This window comes from Dendrobates tinctorius, unplaced genomic scaffold, assembly GCF_039654945.1.
Source record: "Dendrobates tinctorius isolate UK_male_01 unplaced genomic scaffold, ASM3965494v1 ptg000079l, whole genome shotgun sequence".
NCBI lineage: Eukaryota > Metazoa > Chordata > Amphibia > Anura > Dendrobatidae > Dendrobates > Dendrobates tinctorius.
In genome coordinates this window covers 22,609,022-22,629,288 of record NW_027361747.1, presented here as the reverse complement: position 1 = coordinate 22,629,288, position 20,267 = coordinate 22,609,022, and the positions used below count along the sequence as shown (strand labels likewise).

At 42.0% G+C, this 20,267-nt stretch overlaps 1 protein-coding gene across 4 annotated transcripts in view; it reads left to right on the top strand.

Moving 5' to 3' along the window:
• The window catches only part of SGCZ (sarcoglycan zeta), a 1,731,118-nt gene that overhangs the window by 1,604,456 nt on the left and 106,395 nt on the right, over positions 1-20,267 (top strand). The gene's annotated exons all lie outside the window — the stretch shown is intronic.

Below are 20,267 nucleotides of genomic sequence, written 5' to 3'. Positions count from 1 at the left end.
GGGGGATGAATGGAAGACGGCGTTTAATACTCCGGAGGGACATTTTGAGTACCTGGTGATGCCTTTTGGGCTCACTAATGCCCCTTCTGTCTTCCAGTGCTTCATGAACGATATTTTCCGAGACTTTGTCGATAAATTTTTGATTATCTATCTGGATGATATTTTGATCTTCTCCAAGGATTGGGATTCTCATGTGGAACATATTTGGACTTTGTTCCGGATCTTGAGGGAGAATTTCCTGTATGTCAAAGGATCGAAATGCCTTTTTGGAGTACAGAGGATTTCATTTTTGGGATTTATTTTGTCTCCATCAACTATTGAAATGGACCCGGCCAAGGTACAGGCCATTTATGATTGGGTTCAGCCCACTTCTTTGAAGGCCCTCCAGAAGTTTTTGGGTTTTGCTAATTTTTATCGGAAATTTATAGCAAAGTTTTCTAGTATTGCCAAGCCATTGACTGATCTGACTAAGAAGGGTGCTGATGTGTTGAATTGGTCTCCGGAGGCTGTTGCTTCCTTTCAGGAGCTGAAGCGAAGATTTACCTCCGCCCCGGTTTTGCGGCAACCTGATGTCTCACTCCCGTTCCAGGTAGAGGTGGATGCTTCTGAGATTGGTGCAGGAGCTGTTTTGTCCCAAAAGGATCCTGTAACAGCTAAAATGAATCCCTGTGCTTTCTTTTCCCGAAAGTTCTCTCCATCTGAACGTAACTATGATGTGGGGAATCAGGAACTGTTGGCCATGAAATGGGCATTTGAGGAGTGGAGACATTGGTTGGAGGGAGCTAAACATCAAGTTGTGGTCCTCACTGACCACAAGAATTTGATTTACCTAGAGTCGGCTAAACGCTTGAACCCTAGACAGGCTAGGTGGGCCTTGTTTTTTACACGTTTTGATTTTGTGGTCTCTTTTCTTCCTGGAACTAAGAATGTCAAGGCAGACGCCCTCTCTAGGAGTTTCTTTGCTGATTCTCCTGTGGTGACCAAGCCTGCTACCATCTTAGGCGAAGGGGTAGTTCTTTCTGCCATCTCGCCCGATTTGAGACTTGCTCTGCAAGAGTTCCAGGAGGACAAACCTGAGCGTTGTCCCAGTGGAAAGTTGTATGTTCCTGACCAGTGGAAGAAGAGAGTGATGTCTGAAGTTCATTGCTCTGCATTGGCTGGTCATCCAGGTATTTTTGGTACTAGAGATCTGGTGAGTCGCTCTTTTTGGTGGCCCACCTTGTCTCATGATGTCAGGAATTTTGTGCAGTCCTGTGGGACTTGCTCCCGGTCTAAATCTTGTTCTCACTCTAGTGGGTTGTTGATGCCTTTGCCTGTCCCCAGGAGGCCATGGACCCATATTTCAATGGATTTCATCTCTGATATGCCGGTCTCTCAAAGAATGAGTGTTATTTGGGTGATTTGTGATAAGTTCTCTAAGATGGTTCATCTTGTACCACTCCCTAAGTTGCCATCTTCCTCTGAGTTGGTGCCCCTGTTTTTGCAACAGGTGGTTCGCTTACACGGGATTCCTGAGAACATTGTATCTGACAGAGGAGTTCACTTTGTGTCTAGATTTTGGAGGACTTTCTGTTCCAAGCTGGGAATTCAGTTGTCCATCTCCTCTGCTTTTCACACTCAGACCAATGGGCAGACAGAGAGAACAAACCAGACCTTGGAGTCATATTTGAGATGTTTTATTTCCGCTGATCAGGATGATTGGGTTTCATTTTTGCCCTTGGCTGAATTTGCTTTAAATAATAGAGCTAGTTCTGCCACCTTGATGTCACCTTTTTTTTGTAACTTTGGGTTTCATCCTCGATTTTCTTCAGGGCAGGTGGAACCTTCTGCCTGCCCAGGTGTTGACACTGTGGTGGAGAGAATGCACCAGATCTGGGACCAAGTGGTGGATAAGTTATCTCTCTCCCAGGAAAAGGCCCAGCGGTTTTCCAATCGACATAGGACCATTGGTCCCCAGTTTAAGATTGGTGATATGGTGTGGTTGTCATCAAAAAATATTGCTATGAAGGTGGCTTCTCCTAAGTTTAAGCCTAAATTTATTGGACCTTACAATATTTTGGAGATTATTAATCCGGTCTCTTTCCGTTTGGCTCTTCCTGTCACATTTAAAATCCATAATGTGTTCCATAAGTCCTTGTTGAAGAGGTTTGTTGAACCAGTTGTTCCTGGGGTGGCACCTCCGGACCCTGTATTGGTTGAAGGTAACATGGAATATGAGGTAGAGAAAATACTGGATTCCCATCTGGCTAGACGGAGACTCCAGTATTTGGTTAAGTGGAAGGGTTATGGTCAGGAGGATAATTCCTGGGTCTCTGCCTCTGATATTCATGCCAAAAGATTGGTGCGTGCCTTTCATCGGGCTCACCCTGATCGCCCTGGTGGCGTGGTTGAGGGTTCGGTGACCCCTCCTCAAGGGGGAGGTACTGTTGTGAGTTCATTTTCCCCTTCGTCACTGAGGTCTGGTGAACTCCCTATTCTGGTGAAGGAAGGTAATGAGCCTGATTATCAGGCACCTGAGCCTGATGAGGATGACTGGCTGAGTGGAGTCACGGACTGGATATAAGGCTGCCGACGCCCTTCTGCCCTGCGGGTGATTTCTCTGTGGACTTCTAGGACACCAGTCTGATTCCTGCTCCTCTAAGCTAAGTTTTTCTGCTTTGCCTGTTAGCATTTGTGTTTTGTTTTTGTTTTCCTTGCTTTTCTGGATTCTGCCATTCCCTGCTGGGGTGAGCTGAATCTCCTTTTGCCTGTAGCTCTGTCTTCAGAATATTCCTGAGTACTGACATAGCTTTTTTGAAGCCTAGCGTCTTCAGGACCTTTTTCACTGTCAGTCTGTTGGCTCTTATTTTCATAGGGTTTTTCACGGATTGCAGACAGCAGCCTTCCTGTCCTTTTCTAGCTAGCTAGATTGGGCCCCGTCTTTGCTCAGTCTATCTTTCTGCCTGTGTTAGTGTTTTCATCTTGCTTCACCGTCATTATATGTTGGGGGCTGCCTGTTGCTTTGGGGTCTGCTCTGGGGCAGTTTAGTTTTCCCCTTTCTTTCTTTAGGCCTAGTTATTTCTCCGGCTGTGATCGAGGGGTCTAGGGCATCGTAGGAACCCCCCACGGCTACTGCTAGTTGTGTTGATAGGTTCAGGGGTCTGCAATCCGATAGCTGCCAACTTCTCTGGTTTTCTGGACTTAGCTAGCATTTCTGTTTTTGCCTCCTACGGTGACTCAATCATAACCGATCTCCTGTATGGAAGTTAGGGCAAATTCTTCAGCACTCTGATTCTGACCCCAGGGTTCTATTAAAGGGATCATTGGTATGCAAGTCAGGGCAATTCCACCCAGCACTCTGGTTCTGACCCCAGGCTCTCTTAAAGGGATCCCCGGTATGGAAGTTAGGGCAAATCCACTCAGTGCTCCAGTTCTGACCCAAGGCCTCTCTTAAAGGGATCCCCGGTATGGAAGTGAGGACAAATCCACTCTGCACTTTGGTACTGACCCCAGGCCGCTCTTAAAGGGATCTCCGGTATGGAAGTTAGGGTAAATCCTTCAGCGCTCTGATTCTCAACCCAGGCTTCTATTAAAGGGATCATTGGTATGGAAGTCAGGGCAAATCCACTCAGCGCTCTGGTTCTGATGCCAGGCCTGTCTTAAAGGGATAACTAGTATGGAAGTTATGACGGTTCCACTCAGCGCTCTGGTTCTGACCCCAGGATGACTGGATGATGTGGGATATTAGGGGTAGTAGTCCGGTGGCTCTGGGTGATGGGATGATATGGGATATTAGAGGGAGTATTCCGGTGGCTCTGGCTGATGGGATGATGTGGGATATTAGTGGTAGTAGTCCTGTGGTCTGGCTGATGGGATGATGTGGGATAATAGGGGTAGTAATCTAGTGGCTCTGGCTGACGAAATGATATGGGATATTAGAGGTAGTTGTCCGGTGGCTCTGGCTGATGGGATGATGTGGGATATTAGGGTAGTAGTCTGGCGACTGTAATGGGATGATGTGGGATATTAGTGGCAGTTTTCCGGTGGCTCTGGCTGACAGGATGATGTGGGATATTAAGGGTAGTAGTCCGGTGGCTCTGGCTGACGAGATGATGTGGGATATTAGGGGTAGCATTCCGGTGGCTTTGGCTGATGGGATGATGTGGGATTTTAGAGGTAGTAGTCTGGCGGCTTTGACGGGATGATGTGGGATATTACTGGTAGTTGTCTGGTGGCTCTGGCAGACGGGATTATGTTGGATATTAGTGTAGTAGTCCGGTAGCTCTAGCTGACGTGATAATGTGGGATAAGAAGGGTAGTAGTCCAGTGGCTCTGGCTAACGGGATCATGTGGGATATTAGGGGTAGTAGTCCGGTGGCTCTGGCTGATGGAATGATGTGGGATATTAGGGGTAGTAGTCCAATAGCTCTTGCTGACGGGATGATGTGGGATATTATAGTGAATGTGGCTATGTGGAGTGGGTGGGGCTCTACACTCAGCTTTACATATATATATAGATATAATCATTATAATTTGTTATAACTAACCGTAATTAGTTACTATGCCCAGGCAGCGCCGGGCTCTTCATCTAGTATAATATAAAAATGAAGGAAGCTATTAAACAAATATAACTACGTAATTTTATATATGAATAATGCAAGCTTCCAATAGAAGCCAGAAAACAGAAAGAGGAAGGTAAATATGTAACCAACTGATGGACATGGGGTACACAGTGGGTATGGAAAGTATTCAGACCCCTTTACATTTTTAAATCTTTGTTTCATTACAGCCATTTGGTAAATTCAAAAAAGTTCATTTTTCTCATTATTGTACACTCTGCACCTCATCTTAACTGAAAAATACCAGAAATCTAGAAATTTTTGCAAATTCATTAAAAAAGAAAATCTGAACTATCACATGGTCAGAAGCATTCAGACTCTTTGCTCAGTATTGAGTAGAAGCACCCTTTTGAGCTAGTACAGCCATGAGTCTTCTTGGGAATGAAGCAACAAGTTTTTCACACCTGGATTTGGGGATCCTCTGCTATTCTTCCTTGCAAATCCTCTCCAGTTCCATCAGGTTGGATGGTAAATGTTGGTATAGGTTGCTGTTGAAAATGTGGATCATCCTTGCCAACATATGATATGTTGAATTCCACCATGTTGGCAGGTCGCAAATGAGTCATTTATTTGGCAAATTAAATTGCTTTTGAAGCTCTGCAATATCGGCAACAGCGGTAGAGGAATGGTGGAAATGGGCGCAAATACGGCCCAACTTCCCAAGTAGGTACTGCAAGTCAGGGTATGTTTTGATAAATTTCTGAACCAATAGGTTCAGCACGTGGGTCATGCATGGCATGTGTACCAACTTCCTGAGCTTTAAAGCTGCCACCAGGTTACGCCCATTATCGCAGACAACCAGACCGGGTTCAAGTTGCAGTGGGGAGAGACACTGATCGGTCTGTTTTATTCCTTGCCACAGCTCTGCTGCAGTGTGTGGTGTTTGACCTAAACAGATCAGCTTCAGCAGAGCATTTTGCCGCTTTGCCAATGCGCTACTGCACAGCTCCCAACTTGGGAGTGATGTGTAGGGAAATTCAGCATAGGATGAGGAGGTGGATGAAGAGGAGGAAGAGAGTAGACAGGATATATATGATGAGGTTTAAACCATGATTGAGGTTGGGCCCACTATTCGTGGCTTGGGCAGGATATGATGTTCCAGTTTGCGACTTTGTCCCACCCTCCACCAGGTTCTTCCAGTGTGCTGTGACAGAAAGGTATCATCCCTGTCCACAATTACTTGTCCACGTGTCTGTTGGACCTTCCCATTTACGGTGTCGGTGAGAGCATGCTTTAAATTGCTTACCATGAGCTGGTGTAATGCGAGGATGGCACACCGAGAAAAATAGTTTTGGATGGGAACAGAGTATCATGGGGCAGCCACAGCCAAGAGATCACAGAAAGACTGTGTCCTCACAAGCCTAAACAGCAACATCTCCAAGGCTAGCAACTTGGCAATGTGCATGTTTAGGATTAGTGCTTGTGGTTGCGTGGGGTTGGTATTTACACTTCCTTTCATATATCTGGGGCACAGAACACTGTACGCTTGGCTGGGACAAACAAATGAATGGGAATGTTGTGTCCTATGTCTCTGCAACCACAGCTTGTGAGCAGGAGGTATAAGCACCTGCTTTCTGACCAGCAGATTTGGAAGAACAGATCACAGGTGACATGGCAGTAGTTTGACCCGCAGACTAGTGAGGGTTTTCACTGTTTAGGCTAATCAGGGACTCTCCAAACGTAACTTAGTGTCCGTTAATTATTTTAGTAAATTTTTCATTCAAAAAATGAAATCATGCTTCTTCCCTTCCAAGCCCTGTTGTGCACCCAAATTGTTGTGCACCCAAATAGTAGTTTTCCCCCATTTATGAGTTACCAGGAGAAATTGCACAACAAATAGCATGGTGCAATTTCTCATATTACCCTTGCAAAAATGCAATATTTTGGGCTAAAAACATTGTGGTAAAATGTGATTTTTCATTTTCGCGGCTATATGCTGTAAACTTCTGTAAAGTACCTGGGGGTTCATGGAGCTCACCACACATCCAGATAAGTTCCCTGAGCAAATTTTATATTAAAAAAAATAAATGGTGCTCTTTCACTTCTGAGCCCTGCCTTGTGCCTAAACAGTGGTTTTCCCCATATATGGGGTATTGATATGCTCAGGTGAAATTTCACAACAAATTTTGGAGTCCATTTTTTCCTTTTACTCTTGAAAAAATAAAAAAATTGGGTCTAAATGAAAATTTTATGAAAAAAAGTCAAATATTTATTATTTCCTTTCACATTCCAAAAATTCCTGTGAAGTACCTGAAGGGTTAATAAACTTCTTGAATGTGTTTTGAGCTCCTTGAGGAGTGCAGATTTTAAAATGGTGTCACTTTTGGATATTTTTTGGCATACAGGCCTCTCAAAATTCAGCTTTGTCTAATACAAATAATCAGTGAAGATGAAGCATGTTATATATTGGTCCAAATAAGAATACTATTAAAGGGGTTTAACACATCACCCAAATGTAACACTTTTCTACTACTGATACCCTCACAACCACTAGAAAAAAGGTTGGTAAGTCTCCTCCCCAACATTCCCTCTCATTTGCATCATCCCTGTGAGGAGTAGAGCGGAACTCAAACATTAAAGGGGTGGTCCGAAGCGAAAGTAATTTTTATCCTTTCTCCCTAACTATTTAGTTCCATAATCTAAGCTATTTTCTAAGATTCTTGCTTTAAAAATTCTCTTCCCAACTACAGCTCTTATATATTTTTTTCTGTTACCAGACTGATGATTAATTTGAGAGTAGCCAGTGCTTGCTGAAATACTCAAACAAAGTGTCATCAGGAGGCAGAGGCTGCTGTCATTGTTGCAGCCCCTGCCCTCTCCCTGAAACAAAACATCATCACTGATGCTAATTTCAGGGGCTGTGCTGTCTCTGCTCTGTGTCTTCTGTGCAGGTATGGATTGGTGCTGAAATTCAGCCCTGGCATTTGAAATCACACAGGCCCATGCTGTCCCCGTCCCCATGAACCTGATGGGAAATATTACTAATATTACCCTGGATGGAGGAAAGGAAGATTTTCTACAAGACCAATATTTCTAATGATTCCCATGGCCTGCAGGGGTAAGTGACGAAGTCAGCGACTTTGTCCTCCATCATAATGCTTAACAGTATGGGTATCTTGAGAACACTGATTCTGTTAACAATGTAGCACACAAAGCAGCCCATGACCAGGCAGGCTCTTCTGGCATTTGCCAGAATTGCCAAAGGCCAGTTTGGCCCTGCTTCTGTGTCTCCCCGGTGAACAGTGCTGTCCCTGCACATAGCTTCTGCTCTGATGTCGGCTTATGAATATTAATAAGCCAGCAGCAGAAATGTGTTATTATACCCAGTGTTGCGTGAGACTGGCCCCACCCCCTCTGGTGATTTCACTGGAAACTACCGAATACAGTGATACTGCTCTTCCATCTGCTTATTACTATTAATATTAACTACTAGCTGAAGAGCCCGGCGCTGCCCGGGCATAGTAACTAACTATGGTTAGTTATGCCAAATTATAATGATTATATCTATATATATATAAAGCTGAGTGTAGAGCCCCGCCCACTCCATATAGCCACATTCACTATAATATCCCACATCATCCCGTCAACCAGAGCAACTGGATTGCTACCCCTAATATCCCACATCATCCCATCAGCCAGAGCCACCGGATTACTACCCTTAATATCCCACATCATCTCATCAGCCAGAGCCACCGGATTACTACCCTTAATATCCCACATCATCTCATCAGCCAGAGCCACCGGACTACTCCCCCTAATATCCCACATCATCCAGTGAGCCAGGGGTCAGAACCAGAGCGCTGAGTGGATTTGCCCTAACTTCTATAAAATGATCCCTTTAATAGAAGCCTAGGGTGAGAATCAGAGCGCAGAGGGATTTACTCTAACTTCCATACCGGAGATCCCTTTAAGAGCGGCCTGGGGTTAGTACCAAAGCGCAAAGTGGATTTGCCCTCACTTCCATACTGGGGATCCCTTTAAGAGAGACTGGGGTCAGAACCAGAGCGCTGGGTGGATTTGCCCTGGCTTGCATACCAATGATCCCTTTAATAGAACCCTGGGGTCAGAATCAGAGCGCTGAGGGATTTGCCCTAACTTCCATACAGGAGATCCCTTTAAGAGAGCCTGGGGTCAGTACCAGAGCATTTGAAGGCAATTGCCCTGACCTCCATACCGCGGATCCCTTTAAGAGAGGCCTGGGGTCAGTACCAAAGTGCTGGATGGATTTGCCCTAACTTCCATACCAATGATCCCTTTAAGAGACCCTGGGGTCAGAGCCACTGAGCTGAGTGGAACGGTCCTAACTTCCATATCCGAGGATACCTTTAAGAGAGACCTGGGGTCAAAACCAAAGCACTGGATAGATTTGCTCTGACTTCCATACCAGTTATCCCTTTAAGAGGGAAGATGTGCCTCTGGGATGGAGGATGTGTGATGGGGATATGGGTACGGGAGGGGGTGATTCATTTCAGTCATGTGCTGTCTGCTCCTTTCTGGGGGAAGACAATGGCTGGGAGCTTATGTTCCCAGGGATGCTAGATTTCTCCCACCATGTCTGCTGAGGTGTTGTCAAGTGGGAAAACATTCACATAGCAACCAATCACAGCTCAGCTTCTTTTAACCAGCTCTGGTGAAATGAGAGATGCTTAGTGATTGGTTGGTGATGCACACACATTCAGTTTTATATATAGAGATTAATAAGCTGACCACAGACTGGATGCTGCACCCAGGGACAGAGACAGGGCAGTGCTGTGCTGTGCACAGCAGGCAAACAGCAAGGACAGCACAACCTCTGAAATAAGCATCACTGATGATTTTTCATTTTAGGGAGGGGGCAGCGGCTGTGACAGTGACAGATGTCTCTGCCCCTGATGACGCTTCATTTGAGCATCCCAGCATGCACTTGGTACACAAAGGAATCATCTTCAGACCAGAAATCGAAAAAAATTACAATAGCTGTTAGACAGTTTAGTTAAGAAGCGGTGAGAAATTTTTAAAGCAAGTATATTTGAAAATCAGATTATGCCATCAAATAGATAAGGACTTAGGAGAAAAATTACTTTGCTTTCAGACAACCCCTTTAAAGTAACTATTCTATCAAGACTATATAGAAGTTATCCAAATTCATCACCTTCACTCTCAGTTATGAATTGGATAATGTAATTGTTTTAAAAATAAATATGACAAAAATGCAAATAGTTTTTTTATTGAATAAAACTCAATAAATGCCTGAATGGTCACAAGCATTTGACTGATAGCTTTCATTGATATCATTGCCTAATATCTACAGCTGTTACTGTAGATTTGTCATGTAATTGCAAAACATTGAGCTTGCTTAAGCTTCCTATTGCTTATGTTGTGCTGGAGGGTTTTATCACATCTGAGTTCAGGTGGAAACAGACTGGTAATATCTACTCATCATAGTAAGAGTGAATATATTTTTCTTATGTCACACATTTTATTTCTCCATTACGTTCTTCAGTCTATGTTAGTGAGTAATGTGAATTAAACTGGAGATCAAGACTGAGGATGTACAGTTCCTTCTTGCTAATCTACAGTACAAGTTAAAAATCTTCAAACAATAAATATTAGGAGACAATTTTCAATTTTTTTCTTTGAAAGAAGCACCTCCATTCAAGGTTTTTTCCTCTAGATATATTGTATTATCAATTTATATAGCACTGTGCACTTACAATTGCTCATTTTGCCCTTCAACCTAGTTATTTTTTCTCTTTTCTCTGCTCTATGTAGAAACAGGAAGTCTCTTGTCCGTGCATTTATAATTCCCCTCGTCAACTCCTGATACAGCTGCTCCACTCTCCCCCCCAGAGAGTTTTGCAGCGACTTATGACTTGTGCAGATAAAACTGATTTACTGTTTCTACGTAGATCTTAGAAGGATTCAGCTAGTCAATTTTTAATCACATGATGTTATAGGACTAATGGATAAGGGAATAATTAGCTAGGTAGAATTGTATTGCTCAACATCTTTATCAACGATTTAGAAGAAGGAATTGAGGGTACACTGATTAAATTTGCTGATGACACAAAGCTAGGAGGGATAGCTAATACTAGAGAAGAGAGAGAGGTTTCAAAAAGATATAAATTAACTGGAGCAGTGGGCAGCAACTAACAGAACTGTTTTGAACAGGGAAAAATGCAAATATTACATCTGGGCAATAAAAAGGAAAAAAGCATATACAATATGAAAAATCTATATATAAAAATCAGTGTATGTGTGTATATCGACGATGATGTCATAATGGTTGCCATAGCAACAATGATGTCATAATAAGTTGCACTGGTGATGGTTATGTTACAATGGTTGCCATGGTGTCGATGACGTCATAATATGTTGCCATGGCAATGATGATGTCAAAATGGTTTCCATGGTGAAGATGATGTCATAATGGGTATATGGGCACGGAATTATGTGATGGAGGATGCGTGATGGGTATATGGGCACTGGACTATGGGATGGCAGATAATCATTATAATTTGTCATAACATACCACAGTTAGTTACTATGCCCGGGCAACGCTGGGCTCTTCAGCTAGTGTAATATAAATGTATAAATGTAATATAAAATTAAAAATGCATATACAGAATGGGAATAATAGGGCTAAGCAACAGCACATGAGAAAAAGACTTGGGTATACTAATAGATCACAGACTGCACATGAGTCAACAGCGTGATGCAGCAGCAAAAAAGGCAAACACAATTTTGTGATGTATTAACAGAAGCATACAGTCTACATCACGTGAAGTCATTATTGCCCTCTACTCCTCTTTGGTCAAACCTCATCTGGAATACTGTGTCCAGTATTGAGCACCACATTTTGGTGACCGGTCTGCGAACCATGTGCTATGAGGACCAGTTACAGGATTTGGGAATGCTTAGTTTGCAAAAAAAAAAGACTGAGAGGAAACTTAATAGCTGACTACAAATATCTCAAGGGATGTCACAGTGTAGATGGATCATTTTTATTCTCATTTGCACAATGAAAGACTAGAAGCAATGGGATGAAACTGAATCTGAGAAGTCACAGAGTTGATATTAGAAAAAACTTTTTGACAGAGCAAACAATGAGTGGAACAGGCCAAATGTCACATGCTCAATCCTGATTATCAGTTCATTTAACTGAGCCTTTAAAGTAAACCAGTCAGCAGGGTTGATCTCACTAAACTGCACACACTGTAAGGTTGGCACCGTTATACTGATTAACCCCTTTCTGACATATGATGTACTACCCCATCCAGGTGACCCGGGCCCATATGACCGTGGACGGGATAGTACGTCATCGCAATCAGCTGGTCTCACGGGACGAGCGCAGCTGATTGCAGCCGGGTGTCAGCTGATTATCACAGCAGTGTTCTGGTGGCATAGGGAAGGGGGATCCCTGTGTGCTTCCCTGAGACCCTAAGAACAACGCGATGTGATCTCATTGTTCCAAGGGCCTCCTTCTTGTAGGACCCTGGATTAACGCGGGATCCTTTCACATCTTGCAGGGAGGTGGCTTGTCAGTGCCTCCTGAGAGCAGGTGCTAAGAAGCCTCCTGCATTGCCTGTCAGATCGCTGATCTGACACAGTGCTCTGCAAAGTGTCAGATCAGCAATCTGATATAATACAGTAATGTCCCACCCTGGGACAATGTAAAAAAAGTGTAAAAGTATTTTTCAAAAATTCTTAAATAAAGAAAAAAAGTATTCCCCAATAAATACATTTCTTTATGTAGAAAAAAACAATAAATGTGCACATACTGTATTTAGTATCGTGCCGCATCCGTAATGACCCACCCTATAAAGCTGTCCAATTAGTTAACCCGTTTAGTGAACCCCTTAAAAAAGGCAAAAAAACCAATGCTTTATCATCATACCACTGAACAAAAAGTGGAATAACACGCAATCAAAAAGACAGATATAAATAAACATGGTACCGCTGAAAATGTCATCTTGTCCAGCAAAAACGAGCTGCCATACAGCATCATAGGCGAAGAAATAAAGTTATAGCTCGCAGAATAAAGCGGTGCAAAAATTATTATTTTTTATATAAAATTGTTTTTATTGTATAATAGCACCAAAACATAAAAAAAGATATAAGTGAGGTATCGCTGTAATGATACTAACCCAAACAATAAAACTGCTTTATTCATTTTACCACACGTGGAACGGTATAAACGCCCCCCAAAAGAAATTAATGAATAGCTGGTTTTTGTTCATTCTGCCTCCCAGAAATCATAATAAAAAGCAATAAAAAAAGTCATGTGCCTGAAAATGGTACCAATGAAAACATCAACTTGTCCCACAAAAAATAAGACCTCAAATCACTCTGGGCCAAAATATGGAAGAATTACAGCTCTCAAAATGTGGTGATGCATAATAAAAAGCGTATTTTAGCGTGTGACAGCTGCCAAACATAAAAACCCGCTATAAATAGTAAATCAAACCCCCTTTATCACGCCCTTAGTTAGGGAAAAATATTAAAATAAAAAATGTATTTATTTCCATTTTTCCATTAGGATTAGGACTAAGGTTAGGGTTAGAGTTGGGATTAGGGTTAGGGGTGTGTAAGGGTTAGGTTTGTGGTTAGGGTTATGAATAGGGTTGGGATTAGGGTCAGGGGTGTGTTGGAGTTAGGGTTGGAATTAGAATTGGGGGGTTTCCACTGTCTAGGCACATCAGGGGCTCTCCAAACGTGACATGGCATCTGATCTCAATTCCAGCCAATTCTGCATTGAAAAGTCAAGCGGTGCTCCTTCCCTTCCAAGCTCTGTCATGTGCCAAAGCCGTAGTTTACACCCACATACGGGATATCAGCATACTCAGGACAAATTGCACAATAACTCAAGGGGTCCAATTTCTTCTTTTACCTTGGGGTAAAAAAAAATTGGGGGCGAAAAGATCATTTTTGGGGAAAAAAATGATTTTTTATTTTAATACAGTTGTGGAAAAAAGTATTGACACCCCTGTAATTCTGTCAGATAATACTCAGTTTCTTCCTAAAAATGATTGCAAACACAAATTCTTTGGTATTATTATCTTCATTTAATTTGTCTTAAATGAAAAAACACAAAAAGAATTGTCCTAAAGCGAAATTGGATATAATTCCACACCAAACATAAAAAAGAGGGTGGACAAAAGTATTGGCACTGTTCGAAAAATCATGTGATGCTTCTCTAATTTGTGTAATTAACAGCACCTGTAGCTTACCTGTGGCACCTAACAGGTGTTGGCAATAACTAAATCAGACTTGCAGCCAGTTGACATGGATTAAAGTTGACTCAACCTCTGTCCTGTGTCCTTGTGCGTACCACATTGAGCATGGAGAAAAGAAAGGATTCCAAAGAACTGTCTGAGGACTTGAGAAACCAAATTGTGAGGAAGCATGAGCAATCTCAAGGCTACAAGTCCATCTCCAAAGACCTGAATGTTCCTGTGTCTACGTGCGCAGTGTCATCAAGAAGTTTAAAGACCATGGCACTGTGGCTAACCTCCCTAGATGTGGACGGAAAAGAAAAATTGACAAGAGATTTCAACGCAAGATTGTGCGGATGTTGGATAAAGAACCTCGACTAACATCCAAACAAGTTGAAGCTGCCCTGCAGTCCGAGGGTACAACAGTGTCAACCCGTACTATCCGTCGGCATCTGAATGAAAAGGGACTGTATGGTAGGAGACCCAGGAAGACCCCACTTCTTACCCCGAGATATAAAAAAGCCAGGCTGGAGTTTGCCAAAACTTACCTGAAAAAGCCTAAAACGTTTTGGAAGAATGTTCTCTGGTCAGATGAGACAAAAGTAGAGCTTTTTGGGCAAAAGGCATCAATGTAGAGTTTACAGGAGAAAAAAAGAGGCATTCAAAGAAAAGAACACGGTCCCTACAGTCAAACATGGTAGAGGTTCCCTGATGTTTTCGGGTTGCTTTGCTGCCTCTGGCACTGGACTGCTTGACCGTGTACATGGCATTATGAAGTCAGAAGACTACCAACAAATTTTGCAGCATAATGTAGGGCCCAATGTGAGTAAGCTGGGTCTCCCTCAGAGGTCATGGGTCTTCCATCAGGACAATAACCCAAAACATACTTCAAAAAGCACTAGAAAATGGTTTGAGAGAAAGCACTGGAGACTTCTAAGGTGGCCAGCAATGAGTCCAGACCTGAATCCCATAGAACACCTGTGGAGAGATCTTAAAATGGCAGTTTGGAGAAGGCACCCTTCAAATATCAGGGACCTAGAGCAGTTTGCCAAAGAAGAATGGTCTAAAATTCCAGCAGAGCATTGTAAGAAACTCATTGATGGTTACCGGAAGCGGTTGGTCGCAGTTATTTTGGTTAAAGGTTGTGCAACCAAGTATTAGGCTGAGGGTGCCAATACTTTTGTCTGACCCATTTTTGGAGTTTTGTGTGAAATGATCAATGTTTTGCTTTTTGCTTCATTCTTTTTTGCGATTTTTCATTTAAGACAAATTAAATGAAGATAATAATACCAAAGAATTTGTGTTTGCAATCATTTTCAGGAAGAAACTGAGTATTATCTGACAGAATTGCAGGGGTGTCAATACTTTTGGCCACAACTGTAGCTCTACCTTATAAAGTTCTGTGAAGCATTTGGGGGTTCAATTTTCTCACTACACATCCAGATAAGTTCCTTCAGGGGTCTAGTTTCCAAATTGGGTCACTCGTTGGGGGTTTCCACTGTTTAGGCACATCAGCGGCTCTCCAAAAGTGACATGGCGTCCGATCTCAATTCCAGCCAATTTTGCTTTGAAAAAGTCAAACGGCGCTCCTTCCCTTCCAAGCTCTGCCATGCACCCAATCAGTGGTTTATCCCCACATATGGGGTATCAACATAATCAGGACAAATTGATCAATAACTTTTGCAGTATAATTTCTCATGTTACCCTTGTGAAAACAAAAAATTGGACCTGAATTAATTTTTATGTGAAAAAATGTTAAATATTATTTTTTTTAAACATATCAAAAATTCCTGTGAAGCACCTGAAGGGTTAATAAACTTCTTGAATGTGGTTTTGAGCACATTGAGGGGTGAAGTTTTAAGAATGGTGTCACTTTGGGGTATTTTCTATCATATAGACCCCTCAAAGTGACTTCAAATGTGATGTGGTCCCTAAAAAAAATGGTGTTGTAAAAATAAGAAATCTCTGGTCAACTTTTAACCCTTGTAACTTCCTAACAAAGAAAAATTTTGGTTCCAAAAGTGTGCTGATGTAAACATGTGGGAAATGTTACTTGTTAAGTATTTTGTGTGACATATCTCTGTGATTTAAGGGTATGAAAATTCAAAGTTTTTAAATTGCAAAATTTTCACCAAATTTCCATTTATTTCACAAATAAACACAAGTCATATTAAAGAAATTTTACCCCTATCATGAAGTGTAATACAGTGGGGCAAAAAAGTATTTAGTCAGTCAGCAATAGTGCAAGTTCCACCACTTAAAAAGATGAGAGGCGTCTGTAATTTACATCATAGGTAGACCTCAACTATGGGAGACAAACTGAGAAAAAAAATCCAGAAAATCACATTGTCTGTTTTTTTTCATTTTATTTGCATATTATGGAGGAAAATAAGTATTTGGTCAGAAACAAGCAATCAAGATTTCTGGCTCTCACAGACCTGTAACTTCTTCTTTAAGAGTCTCCTCTTTCCTCCACTCATTACCTGTAGTAATGGCACCTGTTTAAACTTGTTATCAGTATAAAAAGACACCTGTGCACACCCTCAAACAGTCTGACTCCAAACTCCACTATGGTGAAGACCAAAGAGCTGTCAAAGGACACCAGAAACAAAATTGTAGCCCTGCACCAGGCTGGGAAGACTGAATCTGCAATAGCCAACCAGCTTGGAGTGAAGAAATCAACTGTGGGAGCAATAATTAGAAAATGGAAGACATACAAGACCACTGATAATCTCCCTCGATCTGGTGCTCCACGCAAAATCCCACCCCGTGGGGTCAGAATGATCACAAGAACCGTGAGCAAAAATCCCAGAACCACGCGGGGGGACCTAGTGAATGAACTGCAGAGAGCTGGGACCAATGTAACAAGGCCTACCATAAGTAACACACTACGCCACCATGGACTCAGATCCTGCAGTGCCAGACGTGTCCCACTGCTTAAGCCTGTACATGTCCAGGCCCGTCTGAAGTTTGCTAGAGAGCATTTTGATGATCCAGAGGAGTTTTGGGAGAATGTCCTATGGTCTGATGAAACCAAACTGGAACTGTTTGGTAGCAACACAACTTGTCGTGTTTGGAGGAAAAAGAATACTGAGTTGCATCCATCAAACACCATACCTACTGTAAAGCATGGTGGTGGAAACATCATGCTTTGGGGCTGTTTCTCTGCAAAGGGGCCAGGACGACTGATCCGGGTACATGAAAGAATGAATGGGGCCATGTATCGTGAGATTTTGAGTGCAAACCTCCTTCCATCAGCAAGGGCATTGAAGATGAAACGTGGCTGGGTCTTTCAACATGACAATGATCCAAAGCACACCGCCAGGGCAACGAAGGAGTGGCTTCGTAAGAAGCATTTCAAGGTCCTGGAGTGGCCTAGCCAGTCTCCAGATCTCAACCCTGTAGAAAACCTTTGGAGGGAGTTGAAAGTCCGTGTTGCCAAGCGAAAAGCCAAAAACATCACTGCTCTAGAGGAGATCTGCATGGAGGAATGGGACAACATACCAACAACAGTGTGTGGCAACCTTGTGAAGACTTACAGAAAACGTTTGACCTCTGTCATTGCCAACAAAGGATATATCACAAAGTATTGAGATGAAATTTTGTTTCTGACCAAATACTTATTTTCCACCATAATATGCAAATAAAATGAAAAAAAAACAGACAATGTGATTTTCTGGATTTTTTTTTCTCAGTTTGTCTCCCATAGTTGAGGTCTACCTATGATGTAAATTACAGACGCCTCTCATCTTTTTAAGTGGTGGAACTTGCACTATTGCTGACTGACTAAATACTTTTTTGCCCCTGTATGTCACCAGAAAACAGTGTCAGAATCATCGGGATCCATGGAAGCACTCCAGAGTTACTACCTCATAAAGGGACAGTGGTCAGAATTGTAAAAATTGGCCTGGTCATTAACATGCAAACCACCCTTGGGGTAAAGGGGTTAAAATGATACCTGGGTTAATGAAATCCATCTTGTGGTTGTTGCTTAATCTTTATTTGCAGCTTTCAGTTAATGAGATTCTCGTGCTTCACGGTGGGTCGAGGGAGTCTTTATATGTGGGCTGCTTAGATATTCATCTTTATGGCTTAGGCCTCTTTCACACTTCAGTTTTTTGCATCAGTTATAATCCGCCAAAAAGGCGGACAAGCGGATCCGTTCTCAACTGATGTGAACGGATGGCACAGGATCCGTTTTCAGACGGATCCTGAAAATGAAGAAATTTAAAGGAATCGCTGGCCGGGAAGGGGGGGGGGAGGAGAGAGAGAGAGAGAGAGAGAGAGAGAGAGAGGATTTTTGAGGATGGTGACGGACAGCAACTTTTGGCGGATCCTCACAAAAAACGGATGCAACGGACAGCAATCCGTCACAATCCGCCATTAATGCAAGTCAATGGGAAAAAAACGGATCCTCAAAAAAAATTTGAGGATCCGTTTTTTTTCAAAACCTGGCGGATTGTGACTGATTGTAAAAAACGGAAGTGTGAAAGAGGCCTTACCTAGACCCTATTTTATATACAGAATAAAATATGGTTTGAAAAAAAAATCACGTTCATTAGGCAGGTGGCGCGTGCCCTGTAGCATGATACGATGCTTTTGTTTTATTTAGACATATAGTTTTGTTTGAAAAAAAATCTTAATCACAATGGTGCAGACGGATTTGAATGCAAAGTAACATCTATCGCATTCCGATAGATGCTATTGCACAGGCACCATCTTGACGGAGCTTATTTTTTTCTCTAGCAAAATGGCGCTGGCATTGACGCCTGCGCAGTAGAATCTATCCGAACGTGATAGATGCTACTGTGCAGGCCTGATCGCTGGCGCCATTTTTATTAAGATATTTGTTTTTTTCAAACAAAACTATATAATAATAATAATAATTATTTTATTTCTATATGCCAACATATTCCGCAGCACTTTACATTATAGAGGATAGTTCTACAGACAATAGACATTGAAGCATAGCATAGCAATAAACACATAGATCAAAACAGTTACCAATAGGAATGAGGGCCCTGCTCGTAAGCTTACAATCTATAAGGGAAAAGGGTAGACACGAAAGGTGAATGGTAACAATTGCTTTTATTGTTTTTATTGTTTGGACCATCCCTAGTGTAAGAATCAGGTGTTCCTGTTACTGCATGAACCAGTTAACAGTCTAAATATGTAATGGTACAGACACAGAGGGCTATTAAATGCATAAAGCATGTGAGAACATGATGGAAGGAACCTGGATATGGTAAGAAATTTTGAAATGAGCCACACAGGGATATTTAAGTTAGTGTGTTGAGGCGATAGTCCAGTCTGAACAAATGCTTTTTTAAGGCACGCTTAAAAATGTGGGGATTGGGGATTAATTATTAGCCTGGGTAGTGCTTTCCAAAGAATCGTTGCGGCACGTGAAAAGTCTTGGAGACGGGAGTGGGAGGTTCTGATTAATGAGGATGTTAACCTCAGGTCATTAGCAGAACGGAGGGCACGGGTAGGGTGGTAGACTGAGATGAGGGAGGAGATGTAGGGTGGTGCTGAGCTATGGAGTGCTTTGTGGGTGAGGGTAATAAGTTTATACTGAATTCTGGAGAGGATGGGTAGCCAGTGTAAGGACTGGCACAAGGTAGAGGCATCGGTATAACGATTGGTGAGGAATATGATCCTGGCTGCAGCATTCAGGACGGATTGCCTAATATGCATATTATTCACTGTATCATGCTACAGTGCATTTGCCGCCTTTCTGATGAATGTGAATTTTGTTTCAAACCAGATTATTTTCAGTATGTAAAATAGGGGGCAGGTGTTTGAAGGATCAATGACCTGTCAAAAGCCAAAACGTTGAATATCTAAGCAAAGCACCACATAAAGACCCGCCCACAGCTCCGCCGCAAAGCATGAGAAACTCATTAACTGAAAACTACAAATAAAGAATAAAAATCAATCACAAGATGAATTTCATCAACCAAGGTATCATTTTAATCAGCACCAACCTGGCAGTGTAAGTAGTTTACTGAGTACAATCCTGCTGACAGGTTCATTTTAAACATTTCCCATGAGTTTCTTGATTCTTATTTGTCCAATTGCATACATTATCACATTTTCTATATATAGAAACCTACTAATAAATATTATTGCACTTGTGTCAATTTTTTGTCTAGTTATTGCTTCTTTAAACTGTGTTTTTGTTTTGCTTCAATTCATCTTTTAAGTTGCACCTATCTTCAATTTTTTTTTTCATGTTTTTTTCTTTGTTCAACAAGTATTTGAGGTCATTTACCTATTTGTGACATTGTTTTAAAAAAATCAAGGGATAGATTTTTTTTTGTATGCTAGAAATTTATGGGCAAATGTTAGTGATGTGCAATGTTTTAATGAATCATGAGACTTTAATTTAAAAAAGGCACACAAAAAGAAATAATGAAGAGCATTTTTCATTTTTTTCAAAATTCATGAACTGTCCTGCACCTTTTTGAAGAAT